Here is a 25,918-nt window from a genome sequence, read left to right as displayed (position 1 = left end):
TAGGTTGAAACAAGTGAGAATATGAGATATAGAAGTAGTAAGTTTCAATCAATGTTTGATGAGGTTACTGAAGAATTATACCCTAGTTGTACTAAGAATTCTACTTTACTTTTTTCTGGTGAAATTAATGCATATGAAAGTACTTAATCATTGGAGCAATAAGTCATTTGATATATTATTAGAATTACTCAAAGAAGCTTTACCTGAGGGTACCGAAATGCCAAAATATTATTATGAAATAAAAAAGACGTTGCGTCTTAGATTTAGATTATACGTGCATACATGCTTGTAAGAATGATTGTATGCTATTTTGGAAAGAAAATGAGAAAACAGAAATTTGTCCTCAATGCAATGAACCTTGTTACAAAGTAAGTAATAAGAAAGGAAAAAAGGTTCCACATAAGATTTTAAGACATTTTCCCTTGAAACCAAGATTACAAAGATTATTTTGTTTTCCAAGCACACTACTAACGATATGAGATGACACAAGGAAAAAAGATTGAATGTAGATGGAGTTTTAAGACATTCGACAGATGGTAAAGCATGGAAAGATTTTGATGGACAATTTGATTGGTTTGCAAAAGATCAAAGGAATGTAAGGTTAGCTTTAGTTATTGATGGGCTCAACTCGTTTGGCAACATGAGTACATCTTATAGTACATGACCAGTAATTTTAATACTATATAACTTGCCATCGTAGAAATGCATGAAAAAAGCATTTTTCTTCATGTCATTGCTTATACGAGGGCCATAATCTCAAGGAAAAGAGATAGATATTTCTTTAAAGCCGTTAATAGATGAATTGAAAGCTTTATGGGGTAATGACATTGAGACTTATGATTCTTATAGTGGTCAAAACTTTCAGCTTCATGCAGCTCTAATATGGACAATAAATAATTTTCCAACATATGACAATTTGTCGGGATGGAGTACTAAGGGATATAAAGCATCCTAGACATGAGTAATACACCCACTATTAACTAAGTCTGTGGTGTTACACAAGGAGTTGAATTGCATTATGTGATTGAGATCAGTGGAGGAAGACTTCATATCTCATAGGATCCTTCCCCCGAGAAATCAGTTGGAAAAATCGCAAATATGTTTAGTAGTGAGATTGGTACATTAGTGAAACGAGTTATCCCCTTGACTTGTAAAGGAAAAAAAAAAAAAAACCAAATTGCTGAGGACATTTACATCACTATAATAGAACAGTTGTTAGTAAGTTATTTTTTTTTTAAAAAAAATATATAGTTCATTACTGAGTTACGATGCAATATTAATTAGTGATATATTTTTTAAGAATAAGTTTGACATGGACTGCTCTCAACCACATATTAAAAGCTACTTTGAATACGACATTGGTAATCGATTTAAGCACTACAGAGTGAGATTATACCAGTATTATAAAAAATTGGGTGATATAGGGCAAGCTCGTCAACAACTGTATAAAGGTGTTACAAGAAGAATGAGAATTGTTGTGTGATAAATGAGAGTCCCTTGCATGGAAGGTAAATATTAACTAAACTTTAATACATAAGTAAACAAATTTTTTAATTATACATTCTAATGCAGGAAAAATTAGAAAAAAGAAAAAGTAGTGGAAATAAACTCCCTTTCAATCATTGTGTTGGAACAAAATCATTTCTATCTTATTGAGCTGAAAAGATATGATATTATACTTTATCCATGGTTACCTATATTACATTACATACAAATATTGAGTATTATTTTTTAAGATAAGAGATGATGACACTTATTTAAGTCCCATCGACATCTTTTACCAAACTCATGGTCTATTGCAAAAGGCTGGACTGATGATGCAGCACGTGAAGCATATGTAAGTATTATTTCAAATGTTCTAATGAACAATATGAATTTCAAATATTTTGATGTTTATGACATTCATTTTTTTGAAGAGAAAATGATTGCTTTAAAACTAGATCAATAAAACTCAAGTATGCCAATAAGTGATGAAGAAATTATGATGACCATTTTAGGGAAAAAATACATATGTTAAAGGGATGGGATATGGACCAAAACCACCTCGAAGACAAAAAGAAACGTACTCACAAGATTATGTCCAATTATTAGAGGCATCCCTTGTAAAGACAGGAGAACATATGGAGAGTAAACGTCGATAGAGTGAAAAGAGCTGTTATGGAAGAAGCATTAGAAAGTCAATGTCAAGAGTATGAAAGAAGATTCAGTCAAATGAATGAATTTCTAGAAAGAATCACTAGAGGAAGTTCTTCCTTTAGTAAGGTAATTGCATTAGTTCAATCATGTTCTGAATATTTTGTGTTGGAATTAATGTTTGTATTTTACTTGTGGAAGATGTCATATGTTTGTTATTATGTGGGTTAGAAGAGGAGGGAGTATTTGAGAATTTATATTTGTTGTAATATGATGAGTTTTTTGTGATAATTATGGTTGAAATTATGTGAATTAAGTTTGATATAATTATGTTCTTAGACCAACTTACGACTCATAATATAAAATGGATTGATCATTTAATATAAACGATGAATTTGTTAAGTTTGATATTTAACTTTTGAAATTGTTGAGAATATGTGAATTGTGTCTGAAAATAATTTTGGACTTTTTTTTTAAGATCACTAATTAGGTGATGACTAATTATGTGCGGGATTTTTTTTTTCTTTTTTGAAGATCACTAATAGTAGACTTTTGTTATAGTGAATATAGTATGAATAAGTTGCACTACAATAAATATATATATATATATTACTATTATTATTAAAATTTGCAACGTAACTAAAACATGGCAAGATTATTACATCAGGAACATACAATTACGAGCAATGCAACGAACATAGAAACTTTATAAACATGTTCAGAAAATGTCTCATATTGCGACTTTTAGTAAATGTCACATGTTGCATAAAACGTCACATATTGTGACTTCTTATCAAGTCGCAAGTTTTATTTTTAACGACGAATATTTTTAGTCGCAAAAAACCAGATTTTTTGTAGTGAATGTTGAACCCTCTAATTTGTGGACATATCAAATATAGCTACATACGATGTTTCATTCTTTTTTAATTAGAACATATATTTGTTAAACTTCAAGCTTTAAATGTTCTTAGACTTAAAAGATAATGAACTCCCAACTCAAGGAGAGACTAAAACAAGAAATGATAGAAGAGAAAGACGATCGAATAATATTTTGTGTAGAAACGAGTAAATTTACACACTCAAAAGGTATCTATACATATGACTTTAAAATTTAATAAACAATGCACAATCAACTAACTATATTTAAACTTTCATTTGATAAGTTTCATTCTAATTCTAAAACTCCAAAACTTAATCATCTAAATAAATACTAAAAAAACTCCTACTTCAATTAATTAAAAATCAACATGAGAATTGAACAGTAGTAGAAGGGTAGAAGGACCGTTTTGATTGACTTGAGAAAAATGAATTTTTCAAAAAACTCGTTTTTATTTAAACATTTTTTATAAAAACGAAATAAAATACACTTGAAAAACTATTTTGAGTGGTTGCCAAATACTTTAATTTCTTTCAAAATGACTTATTTTTCAAATTAAACACTTGAAAATGAATTCCAAACATACCTAAAGACATTGAATAATGTGTTGCATGTAGTGTATTAAAAAAAAAAATTTAACACTCACAAAGTTAATACAGACAATTTACTTAAACATTTAACTTCCATTCCATATGTTTCAAACTTAATCTCTTAATACTAAAATGTACTCTTAACTGAATTAGAAACAAAAACAAATTGTAACACTCCATAAACCTAACAATCTAAATAAATGTTAACAAACTCCTATTCAATTAGGAGTTAAAATCAAAATATAAAACAACAAATCATAAATTCCCTCTTATACTATTTTAAATTATGTCTCTTCTACATAAACTAACAACATCACAAAGATTAAAAAGAAAAAAAAATAGAGAAATTAGAAATGGTGGTGCATAATAATTTCAACAATGGCAAACCAAAAACAATCCTCCATTCATGTTTGAACCAAGTTTGGATAATCCCCTGCCTTCTCACATTGCTCATTGCCATTGCTTACACTTACACACTCCTCCTCCCAAACATCAACAAAGTCCTACAAATCTACAACTTCACGGTAACTTCGGAAAGCATACGAGGCAGTCGAACCACCGAATCCGCCGAATGCGACGTGTTCGATGGGCGGTGGGTGGAAGATGACTCTAGGTACCCAATCTACAACTCCACGAATTGTCCTTTCGCAGAGAGAGGTTTCAGTTGCTTTGAAAATGGGCGGAAGGACAAGGAGTATTTGAGATGGCAATGGAAGCCAAAGGAGTGCGGGATCCCGAGGTTCAACGCTGAAAAAGCGCTCGAGATGTTGCGGGGGAAGCGAGTGGTGTTCGTCGGGGACTCGCTGAGCCGAACACAATGGGAATCGTGGATTTGTATGTTGATGGAAGGAGTGAAGAGAAAGGAAAGTGTATACGAGATCAATGGGAGTGAAATAACGAAGACGATTAGGCATTTGGGAGTGAAGTTTAAGGATCATAATATCACTGTGGATTTCTATAGGTCTGTGTTCTTGATGAAGAAGAGTTATAAGGTGCCTGCAGGTGCACCTAAGAACGTTAGGATGACCGTTCGATTGGATATGATGGATGATATTAGTGATCAATGGGTTGATTCTGATTTGTTGGTTTTTAATACCGGTGGTTGGTGGACCCAGAATCGCCTTTTTAATGAGATGTAAGTTATTCTTCTTACCATTTTTTTCCTCCTTTTTCTCTATTTTTCTTTTTAATTTTTTAATTTTTTTGTTTGTTTATCAAAATGTTTTATATAACTTACGTAGTAATTTTATGTAAATCAAAAACCATGGCCCAACATAGACTAATTATGTATTTACGATAACAAAGTTTTGCTTGGGAGAATACAAACTTTCTTAGTTTGTTATGAACAATATGACATAAATAGTTTAGAGGTAAAAATAGAGCTGAAAAGTATAATTTTCAAAATTTAAAATTATAAGTCAACTAATTACCAATGTAATTTTATGGTCTAACATGGTGTATTTATGAATAGACAGGAGGTGTTTCTTCCAAATAGGGGATTCATTAGAATTTGGAATGTCTGTGATTGATGGATACAAGATGGCGTTAAATACTTGGGCAGATTGGGCTGAAGCTAATATCAATCCCAATAGAACTACAGTTTTCTTTCGCACTATTGAATCTATTCATTGGAGGTGCTATTTCCGCTTCTCTTTACATTTCCATTCATATTTTACATCACCTAGATAATTATAAAACTTCATAAATGTATGCTAGGCCGTTCAAAAAACTCGATGACCAAAAAATATCGACCAACCCAACCTGTGGAGTTTTGGTTTGGGTTGAGTTTGGTTCAAATAAATAAAAATTTTATGGGTTGGGTTGGTTCATGGGTTCACCTAATATAATCCAAACCAACCCGAATCAACCCAAATTTAATATTAACTTTAAAATATATTTTTTATTACTCATAACACATTTATTTATATTTTAAATTTATTTAATTCCAATATTTTTCTGAATAATCTATTCTTCAACAATAATTTCTTTGCACTTTAGAAAGAAAAATTTCACTACATAAATTGAAATTGAGTTGTTAGTCTTAATTTAATATATAAAATAAATTATATTAGATTTTTACATATTTATATTTTACTTGTTTTTAGAATAAAATTTTAAATAAATGACTTGATTAACCCGAACCAACCCATCTCAAATATTTCATGGTTAGGTTGGGTTGGGTTCATTTTCTAATAAGTGTTATTTGGGTTGAAAAAATTTACAACCCAAACAATTGGATTGGATCTAAAAAGTCTTTCAATCTAATTTAACCCAACTCATCTCAATCCATGAACACCCTTATATGCAAATTCACAAGTTAAGAATGGTAAAAAGGTATATAGTATCAAAAAGATATTAAAAACCTTATAAACAATGCTATTGTCCAACCTCAACTATACAAATTTTGTTTTTAAGTTAAACAAAGGTGAGATAAGAGTAGCAATACGTGTCTTATCTACTAAGCTATGCATGTTGGAATATTTCGACTAACTATTTTGATGAATGTTCGGGTGCAGAGGTCCTAATCAATGTGATGTGAGTCAACGACCATTAAATGAAACAAAAGGGAAAGACAAGAGTGAAAAGTCAGACATAATAATAGAGGTTTTGAAGAAGAAGATGAAGAGAGTTCCAGTGAAAATAATGCATTTAACTCCAATGGGATCTTATAGAAGTGATGCCCATGTGCTAAATTGGGGTGACAATCCTTCTATGCAAGATTGTGGTCACTGGTGTCTTCCTGGCTTTCCTGATATTTGGAATGAAATTATCTTATCTTATTTTCTTCCTAAAACACCCTCTTTAGTTCTTACCAAAATTAATTGTTCACAATCTTCATGTATCCCTTCTTACTGAGGGCCTATACTCTTATGTGTAGTCCTTTTCCCTTTAACATTTCTTGTATTTTTTTTTTTTTGGGGGAAAAGTTAGTTTTTTACCACTAAATGAGTTAATTTTAAATTAAGTTTTTTTATTTTGTTGTTGAATTGAATATTGAGTTTGCATAAGTGTTATGATTAAATGTATCTTACAAGTTAAGTTAGAAAATTGTTCATCAATTCATATCACTAATAATTAAATATTTTTAGACCATTTTGGCCTTTTATTAAATTTTACGTACGTTTATTCTTTTCTTTTTCAATTTTTATCTAATGAAACTTTGATCGATGTAGAGATGATGATTTGAATTTTTGACTTTTTTGGGTTATATTTATGTTGACTATTTACACAAAGTATCTAATTATACTTGTTACTAATAACTTAAATGAAACTGTGATTTTTTAAAAGTTTCAGTTATGAAAGGGTTTATTTTTATTTATGTACGTGTATCAATTTAAGAATTGTTATATTTTCTAGCATATGAAAAAAATTAAATTTCAAAATTTTTGCATGTATTTTATTTCCTACAATTATAAAATAACTCACTTGCATTTCATTTTTCTTATGTAACAAAAAAATAAAGTATGATAGTTGTGTATTTTCTTAGTGTTGAAAAAAAAAAATGATATCTATTTTACTATTATTTTGTAAAAGAATTATGATAGAATTATATGGTATTTGGGTGAATTAAGTTTTAGCTATGTATTTATTAATTAATTTCTTTTTGACAAAAAAAATTATTATATTAAGGGTTGTTTCAAATAACGAAAAATGAGTCTTATTTACAAATATAACAAAATATCAGTAATAGACTACAATAGACCACCAAGATAGACTATCACTCAATGAAAAAATCTATTGTGATCTATCACTTATAGACATTGATATTTTGCTATGCTTGACAATATTTTCAACAATTTTACAATTAAAAATAATTATCCTTATATTAATTAATCATTTTTTATATAGGTATAATATTTGAATATAATATAACATTAAAAAAGGTACACTAAACTTTTTATTAAAAGAGAAAAAAGAAAGAAAATATTTTTGTTTAATTTAGAAAGCAATTAAAATTGGTATGTGACACCTGAGATGCATATATATATGGAATCCATATTTTAGATCATACACTAGAGATGTGTATTTGACAATTACTATCAAGTGAGAGAGATAAACCTACCTTGAGGTCAGAAGTTATTAGTTTGTTAATAGTTATAATGCTATTTTGTTTCATCTTTTATTCGAATTATCATGCATATTTTGAAAAGTTCCAATAGGATCATTTTATAAGAAATTATTTAGCCTGTTTACTAAATCATTTTAGCCAAAAATCAACCTAATTCAATTTGGTAAGATAGCCGATATGGATTATCAATTTCATTGTTAGAGGTTTCGATTCTTCTACCTCACGTATCGTAAAAAAATTATAAAAAAAATCAATTCAACAAATGTGAATATAGCTTAATGGTAATTAATATATTTTTTCTTTTGAGGTCGGAGGCTCAAACTCCTATTTGTTCGAGAATCCAAAGGACATCATTTTTCAAATCTACATCAAATAAAGAAAAACATATTTAAATCTAAGATAAATACAGAAAAATGTTTTCAAATCTAAATTAAAAAAATAAAAAGTTTCAAGCTTAGGAAATTAAATACTCACAAATCATTCGGATAAAAGAAAAAAGTTAATTTTATGACAATTGGTTATTCCAACAATTGATTAATCGATCATTTCTAACAATATTTTTAACAACATACTTGTTAAAAATATAATTGCGTTTTCAAAATTTATTTAATAATCTACATACCATTAGTATTTTCATATAGAGTAATAATATTTGTTGATTAAGAAATTTTGAAAATCATAAAATACCATATCATTTCTTAAAATTAATGATAAAAATTACAAATTATCAAATTTTTTAGGTTAATTAAAAATCAACACGTTCCAAAAATGGATTCGAAGAAAGAAAGTTGATGAATCTTGGTACTACCATGTATTTTCATCTTGGTCGTTAGATCAAATTAATTAATTTGGTCTAATTAAATATTAATAATTGGGTTCAGGTTCAATTAAGCCCAAGAATAAGACAATTTGGCTCAAAAGCCACTGATGCCCAAAACCTAATTAATTTGGCCCTAGGACCAAGCTCATAAACTAACTGGACCCAAGTCCACTCAAGGCTCATGGAAGCTCTATAAATAGGAGCCATACCTTTCATTTTGGGGAGGAGAGAGAAAGTTTTGAAGATTGGAAGATCTGAAGATAGGAGATTGTGAAGATAAGATTGAAGTTCGTTCTCAAACTCGAAAGACTAAAGCTCCCAAACACTAAAGATCTGAACACCAAAGACTTGGAAGATAAGACTCCAAGCACTTGAAGACAACAGAACTAAAGTTGTAATGTTCGAGAGAAAGAATCAAAGGAATATATATTAGAGATTGTATATTTACCTACTACAAATCAATATAAATACAAAAACTCAAATTTAGCGAATTAGATTTATTTAAAAAAAAATAGTCAAACAGTTTAGGATGCCCAACGGGACGCGGCTAGGTGGGTGACTGGAATTGCAATTCTATCCAGCAAATACCATGTGATTTGCATATAGAGTAATATTGGTCATAAGGAATTTTGTGTGTGCTTAGTTCATGCTATCTCAAGTTTTATTACGGATGACTTCTGGGAGCATCAAAGCTCATGCACTCTAAAAGAAGAAAAAAGAATCTTAAATGTCAAGACCGTCAAACCGAGTTGGACTCATATTACATGAAAGGGGTAAGCAAAGGTTCGGACCAACTGACCAATCAACAAACTAGCCTCCACATCTCCTTCACTAGTAATCTAGTGCTAGTACGCGAGCCTCACTTGGCCATATAAATAGGTCAACACCACCACCTATATGAAAAGGTATGAAAATTAACGTCATGTTTAACCATATATCACTACAAGAAAATTAAAAAATATTTAATAGACAATTTTTTTCAAAGGTTGTATCGAAATAGATCCCATTGAATTTTTTTTTCCAAAGGTTTACTATCTTCGAAAAGTATTATTTTTCAAAGGTTGATTAACTTTCGAAAATTATTATTTTTCAAAGGTTATATATCTTCAATAATTGTCAAATTATTTATCGATAATTATCTATTATTAAGTAGTCTTTTTCGAAGGTTTTCATTATTTTTAAAGGTTTATCATGTTATTTTCAAAATTTTTAAAACCTTCATAAAAACTTATTTATCAACAATTGTATATTCTTCAAAAGTTCTCTTACAAAACCTTTTAGCACATTTATTGACAAATCTCATAAGGTTATTTTTACTAATTAATCTACATGTAGTACCATGAATTACAAAGTATAAGAATAGAATAGAAAAAATAGACAATGACATGGATGGAAGTAAACTTATATGTCATAAAAGTACACCAAAAGGCTATCGAAATTCTATAATATCAAACTACAATTGATCAACTAGATACAAATTTTTTACGCATCTCTGCCATCATTTTTTGAAATCTATCCTCAAAACGATTTTCTAATTCGCTTATTTGACGCCTAAGTGCTTCTACCTCAACCTCTCTTTGTTATTTAAATTTTTTTCTTTGTCGTTCAGATTATTGAAGTCGTTGTTCGGACTCATTAAGATGACGCTCAAGATCGCGTATAGTAGACGATGATCCAAACAACTCAGAAGGAGTAACACCTACTGCATAACCACGAACACGCCCGTGTTTCTCCAGTCCAAATACTCGTACGAAAATCCCATCCTTGTTCATGTCAAGTGTACCATCAATCACTTGAGAAGCATATGGTTTAAGTTTCGACTACAAATACAAATTCACATATTATAATTTAAAACTAACACATATAAATTCAAATGTTTACAACAAACAAACACATGTCTTTGTTAGGTAAAGGATGTGGCCACCATTATGCACTGGAAGCTCTAAGGACATGTTTAGAAGTCAATCCTGTAAAGATGAGACTTCTTTTAATAACACACTCTTTGGTTATTTTGAAATAATCCTGTTTTTTGTCCTGGGGACTGGATCTTTATTTCAAATTGATTGAAATCCATATCAGATTCACCGAATTCTAGGAATTCCATTTTCATTTCTTTCCTTTTATTGATCCAAATTGCATCGAAAATCTATGGAATGTTAGATTTTGTGGAAGAGCATAAGAAAAATTGAAACCAAAAAATAAAATAACGAGCAATTTTCCTAAGAGTAGTGAAAGAAAAGGGAAAGAAGTAAAACAAATAAGATTTTGGAGAAGTTTTAAACCTCTATAATATAGAAAGATCTTGAACAGCATCAGTTTGATCCAATTCTTAACCTTGAAATCTAAAATGACACTATAGTCTAAACTAACTATAATTTTTGTTTAGTCTACAAGTTGAAAACTTGGAAACTACTAATTTGAAATATTCATACTTCACAATGTTAAATATCGTAGGACAATGATATGAGTTTTCTATTGATAAGACTTTGCTTGAACAAGATATGTTCTATAGCTCATCAGACAATAGTCTAAGAATTCTGAGGGGATAAGCTAGAGACTTCTTTAAATCAATCATTTCTAGAATAGAGCAACAAAGATGATAAATTAATGACCTTTACTCAAACTCTAACCAATAACATCATATCTATCCATTATTTTGTACTTATCATTTTCTCTGTTGTTTCATTTACAGCCAATCAATTATTGCTCAAGTGAGTTAGCTCCCAAATTCTAATTCGACTCGGTTCTTCGTTAGTGACTTGAACCTATTTAAATGAAAATATTATATATTAGATAATTTGACTAAATTAAAAGAAGTTTATGTAATTTTTCATCTAATTACCTCTTTTTCAACTCTTTGTTGTATACTTTGTGAACCACATGTATGACATACATTCAATTTAGAATGGTTCTTTTGGTTTCTTTCACACATCTCCTGTATTTCAAAAGTAGAGTATGAGCATCAATAAAAAAAAAAACAATAAGTACAATTTTTTTTATGTACAAGAAAAAGATATTAGAATACAACCTAATATTCAATTGTCTTCCACAACTTTGAAAGATATTCTACCTCTTCTCTTGTAATTCCTGGTGGAATATTTACTAAAGTTTCTGCAACTATGTCATATTTGTACAACCATTTTTTCTTTAAATTGTCTCTCCAGTTATTATAAGATCGGTGAATTTGAAGCAATACTGAAGCCTCATGATCTTCAACTTTAAATCGTTCCCGAAAAAAAATGGTAGTTGTAATCTAATTATGTAGGAAGTAAATTAAAGGAAAAAAAATATTATTTTTTCACATACCAATGTAAGCTCAAATAGTTTTCTTTTTGTTGTTGTATCAATATCTCTCCAACTTTTTACTTGTAAATGAGTAATATTGTCTTGTCTAGCTAAGATAGTGCATTGGCTTTTAAAGATATCAACATTATCTCCAACGGTCATTTCTTCCTCCATGATACTTCAAATCTAATCCCATGAGGTAGTTTAACTAGTTTGAGATTACGTGTGGGACCACGTACTTTTCTTACTCTAAAAGAAGATTCTAAAGTAAAAAGAAAGAAATGAAAGTAAGTTACTGATAAATAAAAAAATAATATATATTATAAAAAACATGTTACCTCTATTAAGAAATTTTTCATGACTAGTAGTTGATCTAATTTCTCCCGTAAATGATGATGAAGCTACTAAACCAACTTTAGATTTTGTTGAAGATTGTTGATCATCAACTATTTGGTTAGATGTAGATGCAATCGTAGTATTCTCGTGACTATCTATACTATTATTGTTGTTGAATCTGTTTCTTACTTTTTTTTCATCCTTTACACAAATAATGAATTTGTTGGAAAAAAACAAGTTAGATAAATAACATAATAAAAATTGAGTATTAGTTTAAGAACTAAGAGATCATATATTATAAAGTTAAAAAGAGATTACCTAACATAAACGATAGACAAAAAAAATTAAAAATTAAATTGCTCTATTTACGTCTTCTTTGTCATCTTCTTCTTGACAATCTACATCTATGATCAAAGGGATATTGTAATAATCTCTTGGATCAACTTTCAACACAAAATACCAAACCGGGTTTCTTCTATTTTCAAGGTAAAAAACTTGTTTAGATTGACATGCTAATACAAATGGCTCATTTGTGGCCAATGTGTACATTATATTCACACTATTAGTCCATGATCATCAATTCTAATTCCTTTACCAAGACCATTGATATTCCACCATTTGCATTTAAACAAAGCGACCTTATTTCCACCCATATATTGCAATTCAATAATATCATGCAATACTCCAAAGCACTCTTGATCATCAGTTCCTCTCACTACTATCCCACTATTTTGTGTTTTTCTTAAATCATCACCATCCTTGATACGAAATCTAAATCCATTAACAATGTACCCTTTGTAACATGTTACTTCTTGTGATGGACCTCGAGATAAATCTAACAACCGTTTGTCAACTTTTTTGCTTCCATCTATATATAATTTAGTAACCTACATAGAAAATATTATCAAATTTTAAAATGAATAGAAACTTTAACTGTCCATAATAATGCAGCACGCATGTTAAAATTTTGTTTTAGTGAAGCATCATAAGTTTTAACCCCTACATCCCATAAGAACTTCAGTTCATCAATTAACGGTTGTAAAAAGATGTCAATATCGTTACCAGAGCCTTTAGGTCCAAGAATGAGTAATGATAACATGAAATAAGGCTCTTTCATACATATCCATGGTGGCAAATTATATGGGATAAGAATGACAGGTCAGACACTATAAGATAGACTCATATTTCCAAATGGATTAAATTCATCACTAGCCAATCCAAGTCGAATATTTCAAGGCTCTGAAGCAAATAAGCTATATGATTCATCAAGTATTTTCCAAGCAATAGTGTCAGCAGGATGCCAAAGAACTCCATCATCTACTCGTCCATTCAAATGTCAAGTCATACTTGATGCAGTCTTTCTTGACATGTATAATCTTTTTAATCTTGGAGTTAGAGGAAAATATCGCAAAACTTTTTGTGGAATCTTCTTTTTATTTATTTTATTTGACTTCCACCTTGATTCTCCACAAACTAAACATTCATCAACTTTCGCATTTTCTTCCAATATAGTTGGCAATTATTAGAGCATGCATGTATCTTCGATTAATGAAACCCTAAATCTTGAAGGATTTTCCTTGTCTCACAGTAATTATTAGGTAGATCAGTACCTTTTGGAAATGCATCTTTTAATAACTCAAATAGTAAAGTAAATGATTTATTACTCCAACTTCCAAAAGACTTTAGATAAAACAACTTCATAATGAAAGACAACTTAGAATATTTTTTACACCCAGGATAAAGCTCTTTTTCTGCATCATTCAGCAATCTATAAAACTGAGAAGCATTCTCATTAAGTTCTTCATCATAACCATCTTATTTGATTCTCCTTTACCAATCCAGTTATCCATGTTAAAAGCACCAAAATGATCCTCTAGTGTTTCAAAAACATCTTCATCTGATGTCATTATCATTTTCTCCTACAGTGTCATTATCATTTTCTCCTACTTCATAAGTAAAACTTTCTTCACCATGCATTGTCCATCTAGTGTTACTTGGAACTATTCCAAACATTAACAAATCTGCTCCAACATCATCTTGAGTCTTAAGTACTGCATTATTGCATCTTTTACATGGACAAGATATTTGACTAGTTGTTGCATGCATAAATGCAAAATCCAAAAAACTTCTAACTCTGTTTCTATATTCTTGCAATAATCGATTTCCAATTTTCATCCAACTTCTATCCATGTTATACACTTCTTTCTAAAAAGTGTGAGATTACCTTAACCAAATTAGTACTTTAAGCTAATTTACAATTCAAAGAATAAAAGGGAGAGAATGATAATAAAAGAAAAGTAAATAATGTATTTAAAAGTAGTTTAAAGATCATCATAATACAAATAGAGAATCATTCATTCTATTCTCTTTTTTTACACTTTGGGTTGAAGTTGGCAAAAGATTGTTACCCTGCTTATACACTTTTATGCACTTCAAAATATGAAATAGGAAGAGAATAAAAATGTGAAAGATGGAGATTGAAGAAGGATTTTTACCTCAAAAAGCATCCACATTTGGCTAGATATTACTTTAAACTAATTATTACATCTAACAACATCAAATTATTATTTAAAACTAATTTGCAATCCAAAGAATAAAGGGAGAGAATGACAATAAAAGAAAAGTAAATAATGTATTTAAAAGTAATTTAAATAAATAAGTATTCATCATGATTTTTCATTGTGTTTTTAGTTTAAAAAATTCAAAAACCTACTTGTTTAAAGGTATGTGCTCAATGGTCTACTGGTTGGTATTGTTCCACACAAATCATTATTTGAGACATCCTTGAAACAAAGAAGACACAATCCATCATAAACCAATCACATGACATGGCACAAAACTTCAATCAGGGATGTATATCACCTAAATGAACTAATACACAACGGTAAAATTATACAAAGACTTGCACAAGTTTAAGACTTGTAATTCCAGTAAGTTCTTTCGAGATTGGTCCATTTAATACGTTATCATTAAGCCGTTTGCAAAACAGAATAAGAGTTCAGACAAAAGATTGTGAAAAGAAAGGGTCACAGGAGAAAGCATTCATTCAGATTTTTCTTCCATCCAGAAACAAAAAGATGATAGCCATTGGTTTCACGATCCTAACATATGACACCCCACCCCATCATTTAGTTCTTGCATCTATCGCTTAACTCTAGTGGCCATCATGTAGCTCAATCGTTTAGTAAACGATCTTGCACTCAATGATCTCGTGCATAGCCAATCGTTTAGCTACCGTGTTCGTCGTTTACCTTCATCGTTTAGTGCTGACGCCTTATCGTCTAACGCATTCGCTATCGCTTAATGTCATCGCCCAGCACCTGCGTCTATCACCCAACACCCATTGCTTAGTATTCTGCCTATTGTGTAGCGCGTCTGCTCATTGTTTAGTACAACACGGCTATCGTCTAGCTTCTACGCTTATCGTCTAGCGCTTTCACTGATCATGCAGTACTTTGCCTATCGTATAGTCCGATCGTCTAGCGCATCATTCCTCATCGTTTAATGCCGCACGCATCTTCACGATCGTCTAGCGCATCAAATAGCTCCGCACATTGCTATATGATCGCCTACCTCATCGTTTAGCTCTCTGCATTGCTACACGATCGTCCAGCGCCCGCCTACACGATTGCCTACTTCATCGTGTAACTCTGCTAATTTGTTACAAAATCGTCTGCCTAGCACCTTACGCTCAATATTTCGCTTTCTCTACTCTTGCTCACACATATCCAACGCATGAGCAACTCTTGGCAACGCCTCTTGCCAATACTTCGGCCAATCATGCGTCCAACCTTACAAATGCATGGTTGCCTTCTCATCTTATGGTTGCCTTCTCACTTTACGACCTTACAAACGCATACGTCAAACATTACTTTCTTCAACATTCTGATCCATACAATCATAAAAGCATATATCTACTGAAATAAAAATCTCCATTACAGTTCACAAAGGAAATATTACAAAAGAACATTTTAGTAAGCATTTGTATTTGAGAATATAAACCTTTCATAAACTAGATGCAATTTAGACAGATTTTATGTGACATGAATAAAACTAAGAATGGTTGATAATGTAGGAGTTTCTTGCGAACCTGAAAGTGATGGAATAGCTCAGCGGAGCTGATTGCGAACCTAAGAGCGGAGATTGGAGATTGAGCCTGAAAGTGATGGAATGGCTCGGCAGAGCTGGAACAAAGCAAACGAAATGAAGCTTAGCAGCGGAATGAACAACACGAAGATTCGAGGAAAAGGTGGAACAAACAGAGCGGAGGAGACGACGGAGGAGATGATGGAGGAGACGACGGAGGAAGAACCACGAAATCAATCGCAGCAAGATGAGGCAGAACTGTAAACACAAATAAGCTTATATACAGGAATCATGTCTCGATACTATATACAATGAAGAATAAAACAAAATGAAGTACGGATCTGAATGGCGAAGTCCAGATCTAAATGGCGAACAAAAACAATGAAGAACCAAAAACAATGTGCCTTTCTCATCAATCAAAAACAATGAAGAACCACAAAATAAATCATAATAATTGAGAATTGAAAGTGAGAATTGAACCATGCTTAGAGGTTTTTTTGTGTATTCACAAACTCGAGAGATTACTCATAGATGATGGAGAAGACGACAAACTAAGAATGTGTTCACAAACCCATAAAAATTAACCCTAGAGGTTTTTTTTTTTTTTTTTTTTCTAAATTATTACAAATGCATATTTTTTTCAAAGGCTTCTACTAACTTTTGATAAAAGTAAGTATCTCCAAATGTATTTTAACGACCTTTGATAAATATTAATATATATTTTTTATTAAAACAAATCTCATCTTTAATAATTTTATTAAGAATAAATTTTTTCAAAGGTTTTTTGAAATCCTTTGATAAATGATAACATTGTTATATTTCTCAAAGGTGTGTTTTCTGAAATCTTTTTTAAAGGTTTTTATTAACCTTCAATAAAAAAATACATATTTTTCAAAGGTTTTTCCAATACCTTCAATAAATAGATATCTTTCTCGAAGGTTTTTATTAACCTTCTAAAATGTGCATATTTTTTAAAGGACTTATCAAAGCCTCCGATAAATGTATGTCTTTCTCAAAGGTTTTTAAAAAGTTTTTTTCAAAACCTCCAATAAATATATATCTTTTTCAAAAATTTTTATTAACCTTCAATAAAAAGTACATATTTCTCAAAGGTTTTTCTAATGCCTTCAATAAATGTATATCTTTCTCAAAGTTTTTTATTAACCTTCTAAAAGGTGCATATTTTTTAAAGGACTTATCAAAACCTCCGATAAATGTATGTCTTTCTCAAAAGTTTTTATTACCCTTCGATAAAACTACATAATTCTTAAATGTTTTTACAAAACCTCCAATAAATATATATTTTTTTCAAAGGTTTTTATTAACCTTCGATAAAAAGTACATATTTCTCAAAGGTTTTTCCAATACCTTCAATAAATGTATATGTTTCTCAAAGGTTTTTATTAACCTTCAATAAAAGGTGCATATTTTTCAAAGGACTTATCAAAACCTCCGATAAATGTATGTCTTTCTCAAAGGTTTTTATTACCATTTGATAAAAACTACATATTTCTCAAAGGTTTTTTCAAAACCTCCAATAAATATATATCTTTTTCAAAGGTTTTTATTAACCTTCAATAAAAGTACATATTTCTCAAAGATTTTTCCAATACCTTCAATAAATGTATATTTTTCTCAAAGGTTTTTATTAACTTTCAATAAAAGGTGCATATTTTTCAAAGAACTTGTCAAAACCTCCAATAAATGTATGTCTTTCTCAAAGGTTTTTATTACCATTCGATAAAAACTACATATTTCTCAAAGATTTTTTCAAACCTCTAATAAATATATATCTTTTTTAAAGGTTTTTATTAACCTTCAATAAAAATTACATATTTCTCAAAGGTTTTTCCAATACTTTCAATAAATGTACATCTTTTTCGAATGTTTTTTATAGCCTCTGATAAAAGATTGTCGAAATAGCTCAATTTTCTTGTAGTGTATATACTACTCCAATTATCCATTAACTTAGACATTAGAGTCTACGAGCCAAGATACCTCACCTGTCCACTGTGAGATTGATGCCAAGTTGGCTCGATTCGAGAAGACCCAAAACCCTGCCCTCAAGTTACCTGAAGATATATATATATATATATATATATATATATATATATATATATATATATATATATATGCACATATCCACAAGTTTTCTTATAGTTTATGAGCTTTGATTTATGTTTTTCATTTATTTTTGTTGGTAATGAAGATTAGAAATCTAACACGAACTTTGAAACACTAATTTTGTAAACATACACGTTTTAGCATTTAGGTGCTGACCATCCTTTCTAGGCTCTATGACAACATCATCTTGGCCAATAAATTCGAATTTAGGTTAGATTTTGAGACATTGGTTTTTTTAAGGATAAGTTATAATTGTTTATTAAAAATAATTTTACACGTTTTTTTTCTATTTTTTTTTTCTAAAATTAAAATATACAAATATATTAAATGATTATTTCTATTGTTTCAATCTTAATAATAACACGTAAGGTTGTCTGATTTGAATCTAATTCTAGATGATTCTCCTAACTACTACATTATATTAGCTTTTTCATTATGTATCATATAGAATACTTATGATTAATGGTTGTTAAAAGTAGCTTTGGCATTTCACATTGAAGCTTCACAGTGAAGGAAAATAAGAAAAAGTGATCTTTAACCATATATTATTATTAGCTTTCTTAAGCATTTTCATGGTTTTAACTTTAATCTTAACTACTATATTTAGGTCTATTCCAAGATGAATTATTTTTAAAATTAAATACTTGAAAAGTTAGGAAAAGTTATGAAAATTAATCCAAACGCACCCTTAATATAATCTCTAGATTAATAGAAAACGCGACTAGTATAGTAAATTCTTGTCTATAAAATGATGATGATAATAATAAATAAATAAAAGAAAATAAAAGAAATAATAATCTTGTGAGAGACAATAAGCAAAACAAAAGGACACCATTTTGGAGTGTTTTGAAATCCAAAAAACCCATCCTTGGAATCACAGTCAAGTCATATCAAAACTTTCATCCCAATTCTTATATATTCTCAAAACCAACATAAACGAAACTCTATAAATACACATAATATCTAAACATACCTTTCCTCACACCTCTTTCCAATCCAACAGCCAACTTATTAATCAAGAGAAGTCTTTCTTGACACCAAAAAATGGCTGCTGAAAATAGTGCCAATCTTGCTCGCATCCCTCCACCACCACCCTTTAAGCCGTCATCATTGCCGCCACCGCCGTCACCCGACGGTCACACAACAATCATCGTAATCGTTTTCATTTCCATAGGTTCTTGCCTTTTCTTCTTCACTTTCATCGCAGCTGCGGTTTGTTGTTTTATTAAAAAGAGAAAGCAGTCATGTCCTCAACCTCAAGAAGTTGTCGAGGCCATCCGTATCGATGGACATCGGAAAGTCCATGAAGATGTCGCTGAGGGCGGCCATGGGCAGCAGGCGGTGATGGTGACGATCGAGGATGATGTCCATATCGACGAAATCGTTAAGAAGAAAGAGCATGGACATGCCCATACCCATGGCTTGCATGGTAAGAAACATGAAGGAGGCAGCCATAATACTAATAATTCTACCACAAGGGAAGTAGCAGCTTCTTCTTCTACAACTTCTTGAAAACATATGGGGTGCTTCTCTCATTTAATTTCATCTAAATTAAATTTATTCCTATCAATAATAATATGTTGTATTTACAATTACAACTTTTTACGCAATATACAATTGAACTAATCAATTCATATAAAATTGTTGGTTGGCTAGAATAAATTATATGTTTCCTTGATTCACTACTTTTGAAGTTTATCGCTTATTAGTTCAATCATTATGAGTAGGGTGATAGAACCATCGGTGATAATTAGTGTCTTATTTATACTTAGTTATCGAACGGAAAGTTATGGAATAATTTTTAGAAAATAAAAATTTAAGTGAATTACAATTTTTTAAAAGTAGGCAATTTAATTGAATCCTTAAGGTGTGTTTTGGACACGGACTATCCTAAGACTATAATAATCACCTCTTACTACAGTAAATACTATTTTATATTCCCCAATTAATTACGGTCAACACTATTTCAAAATCTCATTTGCTACAGTATTTACTATTTGATACAGTTTTTACTATTTTACATTCATAATTTTTTATTATTTATTGCAGTATTTACTATTTATTTCTCAAACTAAAATAGTTTGCACCTCAAACACGTACTTTTATAACTCAAACTAAAATAATCTACACTTCAGACACAAACTATTATAACCCAAACTATAATAACCTAGGACTATAACCTAGAACTATAATAACTAACCCCTTATCTCAGGTACCACCTCAAACACATACTTTAATTTTTAATGTGGATGTCAATACGTAGAAATAGTTTAACTTTACCATAACAGAGATGGAATAGTGAAGAATCGTTCCAGTCATATTTATCCTTTTTTATGATTTAATTCTAAATCATATACTCTAATAAATAAAATTTATAATTTATACTTTATTTTATGGAAAATTATTTCAAATGATAAAACTGTTGAAAATATTTACATGATATAATAAAATTTTAAAACTATCAATGATAGACATTGATAGACACTGATAGACTTCTATCAGTGTCTATCAAGTCTATCAGTATCTACTATTAATAGTTCTAAAATTTTGCTATATTTTATAAATATTTTGATTCATTTTTCTATATTTAAAGACAACCCTTATTTTATTTTATTTGTTTACTAAAATTAAAGTAATATCTATGTGGTTTTAAATCCTATTTTCAGTCCTTGATTTTAAAATGTCTATTTTAGCTAGTAATTGATGTTTAAGAAAATAACTATTTTGGTTCTTATTTTTATTTTCATTTTAACAAAATTTAATGACATAAAATGTTATTCCTCAAGTTTAAGAGTAGTACATGAATTAATCAAAATCACATCAAAATGAGAGAAATCCTGAACATCAAATGAAAGTATGATTAAAAAAAGATTTAAAATAATTTAAAATTTATTACCTATACCAACAAAAAGTACACCTTTCTTTTCAGTGGCTCAATCATAACCTGAATGTTTGTATCTTCAAACAATAGTCTTCAAATGAGATTTAGTTTTCAAGTGTGATTTAGTCTTCAGGAGTTTACTAATTCATCTAATGGTTGGAGAATTTTCGTTAAGTTCTCTTTGGAGTCTTACATTTTTTAATCTTGTTTGTCCTAACTTAGCCCTTGAGTGCTATTTGAGTCAGATTAATTTTATTTTTAGGTTTAATTGCACATTACCCAAATATTAATACCATAGTGGACCAAATTAGTTTATTCAATCTAAAGACCAAGAAGAAAACACATGACATTATCATTAAGACACATATCAACTTTTTATTAGTCTCAAATTTGATCATTGTAATTATGTCATTAATTTGAAAAATGATGTGACGATCTATAATTGATTAAAATTTCTTATTCAACAAATTAAAGTGAGTTTTAAAACTATTTAGGGGCTGTTTGGGGCGTGGAGTTGAGATATGATGTCTAGAGTTCATATATTTTGGAGATCATATGTCTGTATTTGAGGTGTATAGTTATTTGGTTTGAATTCATATGTTTGCGTTTGGGGTGTAGAGTTGAGTTCGTATAACTAGGTATCTGATGCAACTTTTTGAACTTTAAATAATTTACTTTTATGATTACTATTATTTTTGTTTTGAATTTTTTCTATTAATAATTCTACCCATATTTATTCGAATAAAATATGGGTTGCAATTTCTTTTCATTTAATCCTTAAAGATTTTCTTCTTTATTTCTTTCTATCTTTTTAAGTAATGAATAACAATTAGCCCACTACATTTCTATTGAGGTTGATGCCCTAAATCTCAGTGGGTCATGTAGTTTGTAATTGTAATGTACAAATAGTTTATTTATTTAATAAAATCTAAGGTATTTTATTTGACATTTAGTAGCATTAACCCACAAAACCAATAAACTAAGATTCAAGGTTGTTTTTTATAACTTGAGCATATATGTGGAGACATACATGTGGATCATATTCAAGTGATAACCTAAATAGTCTGTAGTAGATGGATAAGGTTGAGTACCTTACCCTAGTGATATTACGAATACGACCCACTTGGTAGTTGTTACAATTGTTGTAAGGTGCTACAAATGATCTTATCCTGATCATTTATGTGAAACATGTGAGCGAGGGTGTTCTATACAAAGAGCTTGTATAAGACTGGACCATGAAATGAATAGTTTCACTATATAACATCGTTGATAGAAGAGACTAACATTTCACTAGGATGACCATAGACCTGAATTCTGAGTGAGTTGTGAACTCCTGTCTATGAAGGCGGTCCTTTGATTTTTATGGGTGGGAGTGATCAGTACACCAACTCAATATACCAATGTGGCACCACACTCTCTCCTTGCGAGAGGGGTTTGGTCATAGTTGAACTATGACTTGTTCATTAAAGGGATCAGTGGTGCTTAAGTAGTTAGATATAACTACACGGGAAAAATGGTAATTTTAGTCGAGCTGTACTTATAAGAAATTTGTGACACTGTTGATTGGTTAAATCCAATGGATACAGAAATATATTTGTAGTACGAATAGTGCAGTTGGCGGTCTTTAGTGGAGTGAAAAACAATAAATGGAAGTTGGGTAATATAATTAAATAGTTTAATTAATTATGCAAGTTGGAACTTCAATCTATAGATCCATAAGGTCCCCTCAATAGTTCAAATGGGATTATTGAGAATCAAATTAATTTTGGATTAATTTGAATTGTTCAAATTAATTGAGGGAAATAGTTATATATGATATAATTAATATAAATTAATTATATGTGATATAATTAACATAATGTATTTGATACATTTATAATATAAAATTTATTTTAAGAATAAATAAATATTTAAATATATTCAAATATTAGTTATATGAATTAGGTTCATATAATTATTGAATATGAATTTGATTTAGAATAAATACCTTAGATTAATTGAGAAAATATCAAATTATAGGTTACATTATATTTTATATGATATAAATTATAGGTTAGGTGTTATATTATATATAACATATAGTGTAATATATGTTATATATAATAAGTTAGTTATTATATATAAATATATATTATTATTATTAATTTAATTAAAATATGATTTTAATTTAAATTTAAATTAAAGGGAGGAAGTTGTGAAAATAACATTCCTCCCTTAATATCTCTCAATTAATCGTGGGAGTGGGTGATTGGTGGATGAATCGTCTTCTTCCCTAAAATCACAGAACATCTGTAATCTGCAGAGCCCATAAACTCCTGTAGATTCTCAATCCCTGAAGAGAATACTAAGAAAATCTTGTGGTGGTGTCCAAGATTGTGATTGGAATTGTCGTTTTTTTCTTTCTTTCTTTCTTTCTTTCTTTCTTTTTTTTTTTTTTTTGTATGTTCGTAATCGGTTGGAGAGGATTACATGACATTTTTTAGTGTCTTCAAGGGTATGCAAATCTAAACCCTAATTTCCTCAATATTTTTCTCAAGCATGTTGTAATTTGTTAAAATGCATATTGTTTTTTCTCTATAATTCTAATATTTTGTGAAAATCGAATTTGGGATACGATTTCGTTTTCGCATCGGGTTTCACAAGCCTTCAATTTCTTCCAGAAATATGGTTAAATAAAATGAGAAAACAAAGAGAAATAAAAAATTTTGATTTCTAATTATTCTCCATGAATTTCATCATCATCTTCTTTTTCTTCTTCTTCCTATTGTTGAAACCCCAAGGATAGCAAAAAAAGTTTCAGACCATTTTAAGATTTCAATAACAAATTAATAGAGAAAATAAAATCTAGAAACCCTTACTTTTGTTGACAACTCTAGAGGGCTTCACCAACTTTTTGGATCTATGATCTTCATTCTTCTGCAAATAAGTGAACACCACCATAAAATTTAGAGGAGTTCTCCTTGGGCTAGTGAGCTAGTGAGATAGAAGAAGATGGGATCCTTGGGGAATTTTCTATAGCTAAAAAAATCTTAGAAGACCAATAGACAGAGAGAAAAAACCAATTCTGTAATCAACAGTTTTGAGAGAAAGGAGGAAGTTAGGGAGAAGATCTGTCTCCCACTCCCATATTCCCAACGTAGGGTTTGTTATAACTAATTTATTAAAATCATTATTTATTTAATTAATAAATTAAATTAAATTAAATTAAATTAAATTTATTTAATCAAATAACAATAAATTTATTTAATTTAAAAATAAATTAAATCAAAATTTAATTTATTAAAATAAATTAAATAATTATTAATTAATCAAATTAATTAATAATAATTAAATTTCTCATATTTAATTAAATGTATATTAGAATCATATTCTAATGCATCCCTCTCTCATAACCTATTAATTTAATTAAATCAAATTTAATTAATAATTCAATTAAATAATTAATTAATTCTCCAATTAGTTAATCATTAAATTAAATATCACATATTTAATTTAACCTTATAATTTAATCACATTCAATTATTTGCTTTCATATTACCTATAATTTTAATGTGCATCTAATGCGCATTAATTTTAACTTATAGTTTTAATATGAATTTTATATATATTAAATTTAATATTTGAACTCCTTCAAATATTTAATTATCCCATTAAATTAATTTTGAATCAAATTCAAAATAAATTTATATTATAAAGTTTAATTAAAATATAAACTTTATATTATAATGTAGCACTATACATCATATTCTTTTCCTTAGTAAATTTGAACATTTCAAATTACTTTAAGTACCTTAATACCCTGTATGTGCTACAAGTGGGACCTAATAGATCTACAGATCAGAAGTTCCAACGATATGAGATTAATTGACTAAACTCACTAACCAGGTTAATCAATATTCGTTAACTGTGGGTACACTTCACTATAGACCTACAGTTGCACTCTTCTCACTTCGGATATATTTCTATGTCTGCAGATATGTTTCTGTGTCCACAAATATTAACCAACAATAGCAAGTTACCCTTCACGAGTGTTTGTAATACTAGCATCCTTACACAACCTTAGTGGGTGGTTATGCAGTTTAATGGCATTTGAGGGATACAATGAAAACAGTTTTCTATTGTTCCCACGAGTTATCAGATTCACCATCGAGTGACTACACGATAGCATCGAGTTTACTAGACGATAGCTTGATTTACTAAACGATCGAGTATCCAGTCTATGTGATACACTTCCATCTTCTATATGGTAGTTCATCGCTTACTCAATCGTCTCCTCTTTCACTCCAATCCTTCCCTCAATCCAAAATAGGCCAGAGCCAACCACTCCTGGATTCTCACACCGAGAATACCAAGGTAATCTTGTGGTTGTATCCGGTTGTTCGAGGACCGAGTTTCTACTTGCTAGTGTTCGAGGCAGATCGAGTTCTTGCTCGTTGCGTTCGTGCTTGATCGAGGATTATCTTCAAGAAGTGTTCTTCAAAGGTATTGTGTCCTTAACCTTTGTATTTATTTCAAAAAGCATGTTGTAATTTAACGTATGTGCATAACCTGTATAGTATGACTGTGAATGTATGTGTTCTTTCACAATGGAGTTTGGACGATCCACTTCCACTCATAGGTCCTCTAAATTTAGAGTTCCTTCAATTAGTATCAGAGCCAGGTTGTTTTGATTTCCAAATTCCATTGTTGTATTGAATGTCATTTACAATCTTTGTGG

At 29.8% G+C, this 25,918-nt stretch overlaps 1 pseudogene; it reads left to right on the top strand.

The window, feature by feature from the left end:
- Window positions 1-3,953: 3,953 nt before the first annotated feature.
- Window positions 3,954-6,456, top strand: LOC120084716 (protein trichome berefringence-like 7 pseudogene; annotated as a pseudogene).
- Window positions 6,457-25,918: the final 19,462 nt, after the last annotated feature.

Source organism: Benincasa hispida, chromosome 9 (assembly GCF_027475165.1).
Source record: "Benincasa hispida cultivar pf3 chromosome 9, pf3_genome.v1.1, whole genome shotgun sequence".
NCBI classification, from domain to species: Eukaryota; Viridiplantae; Streptophyta; class Magnoliopsida; order Cucurbitales; family Cucurbitaceae; genus Benincasa; species Benincasa hispida.
Note: the sequence above shows the minus strand (reverse complement) of the source record. Positions and strands in the feature narration are given on the sequence as shown.